At 43.3% G+C, this 7,438-nt stretch overlaps 1 pseudogene; it reads right to left on the bottom strand.

Moving 5' to 3' along the window:
- Nucleotides 1-4,351: 4,351 nt before the first annotated feature.
- Nucleotides 4,352-5,490, bottom strand: LOC112809316 (large ribosomal subunit protein mL43 pseudogene; annotated as a pseudogene).
- Nucleotides 5,491-7,438: the final 1,948 nt, after the last annotated feature.

Below are 7,438 nucleotides of genomic sequence, written 5' to 3'. Positions count from 1 at the left end.
GATTCGGTTTGGTCGTACTTTGTTGAAAATTTTTGTATCTATATTTATTAGAGGAATTGGCTTGTAGTTCTCTTTTTAGTGGTGTCTTTATCTGGTTTTTGTATCAGGGTAATGCTGGCCCCATAGAAGGAATTTGGAAGTTTTCTTTTCTTTTTCTAATTTTTGGAATAGTTTAAGAATAGGTATTAACTCTTTAAATGTTTGGTAGAATTTGCATGTGAAGGTTCTGGAATTTTGTTTGTTGGGAGTTTTTGGATTAGTTATTCAATTTCTTTGCTGGTTATTGGTTTGTTCATATATTCTGTTTCTTCCTCTTTTAGTTTTGGTAGTTTATATGTTTCTAGGTATTTATCCATTTGTTCTAGGTTGTCCAATATGTTGGCATATAGTTTTTCATAATCTCTTTCAATCCTTTGTATTTTTATGGGGTTGGTTGTTATTTCTCCTTTCTCTTTTGTGATTTTATTTACTTGGGTCCCTTTTTTTCTTGATGAGTCTGGCTAGAGGTTTATCAATTTTATTGATTTTTTTTTTCAAAGAACCAGCTCCTGGGGGTGCCTGCATTCCTCAGTCAATTGGTTTCGGCTCAGGTCATGATCTCATGGGTTGTGAGATCAGGCCCAGCGTCAGACTCCACACTCAGTGGGGAGTCTGCTTAAAGATTCTCTCCTTCTGTCCCTTCCCCTAGTTGTCTTCTCTCTCTCTTTCAAATAAATAAATAAATCTTTAAAAAAAGGAAAAAGACAAAAAAGAACCAGCTCCTGGTTTCATTGATCTGTTTAATTTTTAATTTTTTTTTTGGTTTCTGTATCATTTATTTCTTCCCTAATGTATATTACTTCCTTCATTCTGCTGGTTTCAGGTTTTGTATATTGTTCTTTTCTAGCTCCTTTAGGTATATGGTTAGGATGTTCATTTGAGATTTTTCTTGCTTCTTTTTTTTAAATATACATATTTTTAAAGATTTATTTATTTATTTGAGGGGGGAAGGAGGGCATGTGACCAGGGGCAGAGGTAGAGGGAAAAAAATCTCAAGCAGACTCCCCATTGAGCACACAGAGCCCAATGGGGGGCTTGATCCCACAACCCTGAGATCATGACCTGAGCTGATATCAAGAGTCAGATGCTTAACTGACTCTGCCACCCAGGCGCCCTTTTTCTTGCTTCTTGATATAGGTCTGTATTGGTATAAATGTCCCTCTTAAAAGTGGTTTTGCTGCATCGTAAAAGTTTTGGACTGTTGTGTTTTCATTTTCATTTGTTTCCATGTACTTTTTAATTTTCTTCCTTTATTTCCTGTTTAACCCATTCATTATTTAGTAGCATGTTATTTATTTAAGTTTTGTTTATTTATTTTTCGTAATCTCCACACCTGGTGTGGGGCTCGAACTCATGACCCTGAGATCAAGAGTCACATGCTCTTCTGACTGACCCAGCCAAGATCTCAGAAGCATGTTATCTGACCTCCATGTATTTGTGGGCTTTCCAGATTTTTTTCTTGTGGTTGACTTCTAGTTTCATAGCATTGTGGTCAGAAAAGGTGCATGATATAATTTCGATCTTGAATTTGTTGAAGTTGTTTTGTGGCCTGTATGTGATCTAGTCTGGAGAATGTTACTGTGTGCACTTGGAAAGAATGTGTATTCTGCTTTTTAGGATGGAATGTTTTGAATATATCTGTTAAATCCATCTCGTCTACTGTGTCACTCAAAGCCATTGTTTTCTTGTTGATGTTCTGTTTAGATGATCTGTCCATTGATGTAAGTGGGGTGTTAAAGTCCCCTATTTTTATTATATTACTACCAGTTAGTTCCTTTATGTTTGTTATGAACGGTTTTATATATTTGTGTGCTCCCATGTTGGGTGCATAAACATTTATAATTGTTATATCTTGTTGGATTGTCTCCTTTATGATTATATAGTGCCCTTCTTTGTCTTTTGTTACAGTCTTTGTTTTGAAGTCTATTTTGTCTGATATAAGTATCGCTACTCTCGCTTTTTTTTTGACATCTGTTTGCATGATAGCTGTTTCTCCATCTCCTTACTTTCAATCTTCAGGTGTTTTTACGTCCACAGTGACTCTTGTAAGCAGCGTATAGGTGGGTCTGATTTTTGTTTTTGTTTTTGTTTTTACTTTAATGTGGCCTCTTCTGTCTTTACTTTTGGAGTTTGTTCTGTCAATCTTCAGGTCTATTTCTAGGGTATTTAGGATGATTTGATAGTTATCTCGTTGTGTTCGTGGGATGAGGTGAGCTTAGGGTCCTCTTACTCTGCCACCATCTTCCTTTCTCTTTCTCGATTTCACAACCCTGAGATCATGAACCTAAGCCGAAACCAAGAGTCAGATGCTTAACTAACTGAGCCACCCGGGCACACCTGGGTCATGTTTTTTATTCATTCTGTCACTTTATGTTCTTTGGAGCATTTAGTCCCTTTACATTCAAAGAAAGTATTAATAGTTAAGTACTTATTGCCATTTTATTACTTGTTTTGTGGTTCCTTCTGAAGATTTTCTCTGATCCTTTCTTTTTCGTGGTTTGCTGGTTTTCTTTAGTGATATATTTGAATTTCTTTCTCTTTCTTCTTAGCATATTTATTAGTGGTTTTTGACCTGTGGTTGCCATTATGTTTATATGTAATATCTTCTGCATATAGCAGTGTATATTAAATTGATGGTCATTTCAGTTTCAACCAATTCTTTACTCCTCTCCTCCCCACATTTTAGGTATATGGTGTCATATTTTAAGTCCTTTTATTTTGTGAGTTCCTTGATGATATTTTTACAGAAATATTCATTTTTACTGCTTTTTTGTTTCCTGCCTTCATAGTGTCATTTTTTTGGTTTTTCCTTTCCACTTAAGAGAGTTCCCTTTGCTATTTCTTGCAGGGCTGGTTTAGTGGTCATGAACTCCTTTAGTTTTTGCTTGTCTGGGAAAGTATCTCTATTTCTATTCTGAATGATTGTCTTACTGGATAGAGTATTCTTGGCTGCAGATTTTTCCCATTCAGCATTTTGAATATATCATCCCACTCCTTTTTGGTCTGGAAAGTTTCTGCTGAAAAATCCCCTGATGGCCTTATGGGGTTTTCCTTGTATGTTACTGTTTTCTTTTGTCTTGCTCCTTTTTAACATGTTTTCTTTATCACTGTATTTTGCCAATTCAGTTATAATGTCTTGGTATATATCTGCTTTTGTTGATTTTGTTGGGAGTTCTCTGTGCCTCTTGGATTTGAATATCTGTTTCCTTTCTCAGATTAGGGAAGTTTTCAGCTATTATTTCTTTAAAAAGTTTTCTGCCCCTTTCTCTCTCTCTTTTTATTTTTATTATTTAAAAAAATATTTGTTTGAGAGAGTGAGAGAGCATGAGAGAGGGGAGGGTCAGAGGGAGAAGCAGACTCCCTGCTGATCAGGGAGCCCAGGTGGGGCTTGATCCTGGGACTCTGGGATCATGACCTGAGCCAAAGGCAGAACATGACCTGAGCCAAAGGCAGATGCTTAACCTACTGAGCCACCCAGGCACCCGCCCCCATTTTTAAAGATTTCATTTTATTTTTTAAGTAATCTCAGTACCCAGTGTGGGGCTCAAACCTACAACTGCAAGATCAAGAGTCTCACACTCCACCGAATGAGCCAGCCAGGTGCCCCAAGCCTCCTTTTCTCTTCTTCATCTGGAACTCCTGTAATATGAATGTTAGTACATTTAATGGAGTCACTGATTTCCCTAAGTATGTTCTTGTTTTGCATAATTCTTTTCTCTCTCCTTTATATAGCTTGCTTGCTTTCCATTATTCTGTCTCCTAAATCATTAATTTGTTTTCCTTCCAGCCTGCTGTTCATTGCATCAAGCATGTTTCTTTCTTTCTTTTTTAAATATTTTATTTATTTATTTGACAGAGAGAGAGACAGTGAGAGAGGGAACACAAGCAGGGGGAGTGGGAGAGGGAGAATTAGGCTTCCCGCAGAGCAGGGAGCCTGATGCGGGGCTCGATCCCAGGGCCCTGGGATCATGACCTGAGCCTAAGGCAGACGCTTAATGACTCAGCCACCCAGGTGCCCCAAGCATGCTTCTAATCTTGTTTATTGCACTATTCATCTCTGGTTCTTTTTTATGTCTGTGTTAAGTGTCTCACTGATGTCTTCTACTCTTTTCTCAGGTCTGGTGAATATCCTTATTATCATTGCTTTCAATACTCCATGGGCCATGTTACTTACATCTGTTTCACTTAGATGTCCAGCTGTGGCCTTGTCCTGTTCTTTCATTTGGGACAAATTTCTGTCTTCTCATTTTATCTAAGTCTCTGTGCCTGTTTCTTTTTTTTTTTTTTTAAGATTTTATTTATTTATTTGACAGAGAGAGACACAGCGAGAGAGGGAACATAAGCAGGGGGAGAGGCAGGGGGATAAGCAGGCTCCCCACTGAGCAGGGAGCCCGATGTGGGACTCGATCCAAGGACCCTGGGATCATGACCTGAGCCGAAGGCAGACACTTAATGACTGAGCCACCCAGGTGCCCTCGAACAAGTTTATTAATCTCAGTTTTCTAATCTAAACATTCACACGGATATAAAGTGGTTATCCTAATGCCAGGTTCACAGCAGGGTATAAGATGCTAGCTCTCTAGCTCAATGGTTACAGAAACAGGACACGGGAGGTTCTTCACATCCCAATCTTGAAAGCACTCGCTGGGATTTAAGATCACTGTTATCAATCTGGATTTCAGAAATAAATGCCTGTAATATCCTTGAAGAGTCAGGTTTCAGAGATATCAAATGGGGAAGAATTAGGAGACTAACAGTCACTGCCCTGCCTCATGAGCAACAAAAAGACAGCTCTTCTTTATCCCAAGCAAAAGCTTTGGCGTCAGTTTCCCTTTTGGTGGGCTCTATCTGCCTGTGTGGACTTGGAATCCCCTGAACCCAAAGAGGAAGAACCACCTCCACTGGGGTAAGAGTCCAAAGCCTGGGTATTGGAGTTGGTGGGCAACTCTTAATGGCACTTGCGCCTGGGCTAGGGCAGCATCTTGGACCTCTCGCGGGCGCAGCCCACCCAACGTTGTCGGTTTGTTGGTGAAGGGGTGCCACTGGCCCTGGATGCTAGGGCTGTCCGTGTGGAAGGGCTTGCGGATGCGGATCACGTCCAAGCCCGACTGGTCCGCCAGCTTCTGCACCAGCGTCGCAATCTCCTCGACTGACTTGCAGTGGATGCTCTCCTCACGCACTGCCCTGTTAAGGTATTCGGCTACTACTCTGGGCACACAGCACGGCCGCGAGTTTACGTATATTACGACCCCCGGGTTCCGTCGGGCGAAGTCGGCCACCTCGCGTTCCACGAACTCCCTGGCGCCACGAGACGACGGCGCATCGCGGCTGAGGCTAAAGCTGAGACGCTGCAGCTGCTGCACGTAGCGCCCCAGCCCGTTGTGGAGGACACTGGCCAGGAAGCGGCTCGGGGTCCCGCGCGCCGTCATGGGTGCAGCGCCCAGGTAGCCCAGACCGTCTGTGCCTGTTTCTATGTTAGGTCAGCTCCATCTCCTGTGTCTGAGGATAATGACCTTATGAAGAACAGGTCCTGTAGTGCCCTGCTGTGTCATGTCCCCTGTTCCCCATGGCCTGGTGCTTCCGGAAGTGTCTCCAATGTGTGCTCCATGTGCTCTGCTGTTTTGTCCTGGCTGCCTTATCCTGCAGGCCAACCGTCTGCAGAGGCTCTTTGCCTGTGGTGGGCAGTGTTTGGTCCCTGGTCTGAATGTGGTGCATTTTAACCCAGTGTGCTCTGGTCTGCTTGTGAAGTAAGACCAGTCACCACTGCTACCGGAATTGAAGCTCCACAGTACTCCCAGGTCAGGAGACGTGGCGGTGGCAGGGGTTTGGGTCAGTCATTTGGGGGTGGGGTCCCCCCGCACTGGCACTGGGGAATCATGTCTGGGAAGGGTGGTTCCACCATAGTGTGAGGTGGGGAACTTGGTGAAAGCGCATCAGATAGCAAGTGTCAGCACTGCCCTGGTTCCTACAGGTGGCTCTTTGTTTATGCTGAGGGGCAGGGAAGGGCAATGGCATGTGCCAGCTCCTTTGTTCCTGGAGGGGTCTCTCCGTGAATGCTGCCTCTCTGCTGCCTCTCAGGGACTTGCCTCAAGATGAGCAGATGACCTCGCACTGTGTGCCCCAGGTGCTCTTCAGATTGCTGTTTCCGCACTGTATGTGTGCGGGCGCTTTGCCCTGCCTCCTCTCCAAGAGCAGTGCAGCATCCTTTGTGCTCTAGTCCTCTGTGCTCTATCTGAGCCAGGCCCACTGACCTTTAAAAGTGTAGGCTTTAAGCCCTGCCAGTTCCAAGAACTCAAGAAATTTGGCCCTTTTGCTTTCCAGGCCAATTGCTATGGACAGTCATTTTCCCAGCATACTCCCTTGTGTGCTAGTCTGTCTCTCACCCTTCTCTGTGACTCTGGCTCTTTCCCTACCGCAGTGGCCACGATCTGTTTCTCTCCCAAACCACATCTCCATGCTTCCTACCATCTTCGATGTGTCCTCTTCTCTACTTTTAGTTGTGGAGTTATTTCTGCCAGTCTTCAGGTTGATTTCGGGGATATTTAGGATGATCTGATAGTTATCTAGATGTACTTGCAACAGGAGGTGTCCCTAGGGTCCACCTATTCACGGCCATTTTCTCTCTGGTTATTTTATTTTATTTTAATTTCATTTTTAAAGATTTTATTTATTTATTTGACAGAGAGAGAGAGTGCGCACAAGCAGCGGGGGAGGGAGGAGAAGCAGGCTCCCTGTGGAGCAGGGAGCCCGATGTGGGGCTCGATCCCGGGAGCTTGGGATCGTGACCGGAGCCGAAGGCAGACACTTAACGACTGAGCCACCCAGGCGCCCTTATTTTATTTTCTAAAAGATTTATTTGTTTATTGGGGCGCCTGGGTGGCTCAGTCGTTAAGTGTCTGCCTTCGGCTCAGGTCACAATCCCAGGATCCTGGAATCGAGCCCCACATCGGGCTCCCTGCTCTGTGGGAGGCTTGCTTCTCCCTCTCCCACTCCCCCTGCTTGTGTTCCCTCTCTCGCTGTATCTCTCTGTGTCAAATAAATTAATTTAAAAAGAAGATTTATTTGTTTATTTTAGAAAGAGAGTGGGGGAAAGGGCAGAGGGAGAGAGAATCTCAAGCAGACTCCCTGCTGAGTGCAGAGCCAGATGTGGGGCTTGATTCTACTGCCCTGAGATCATGTCCTAAACTGAAACCAAGAGAAGGACACTTAACCAACTGAGCTACCCAGGTGCCCCTCTCTGGTTGCTTTAATAGTTTGTATATCTTCTATTGACCTTGAATAATATCTTTTTCCTTGTATTATCATATTCATTATCTTTTATTTTTACACATCCCATCATGTTGTGTTCTTTACTTTTTTCTTGACTGCAATAAGTTGGGGTGCAGTTTGGCTTAGAGCA

The sequence above is a fragment of the Callorhinus ursinus genome, unplaced genomic scaffold, assembly GCF_003265705.2.
Source record: "Callorhinus ursinus isolate GAN/ISIS: 27379988/994484 unplaced genomic scaffold, GSC_fseal_2.0 scaffold33, whole genome shotgun sequence".
Lineage (NCBI taxonomy): Eukaryota > Metazoa > Chordata > Mammalia > Carnivora > Otariidae > Callorhinus > Callorhinus ursinus.
This window is presented reverse-complemented; position numbering and strand designations above follow the sequence as displayed.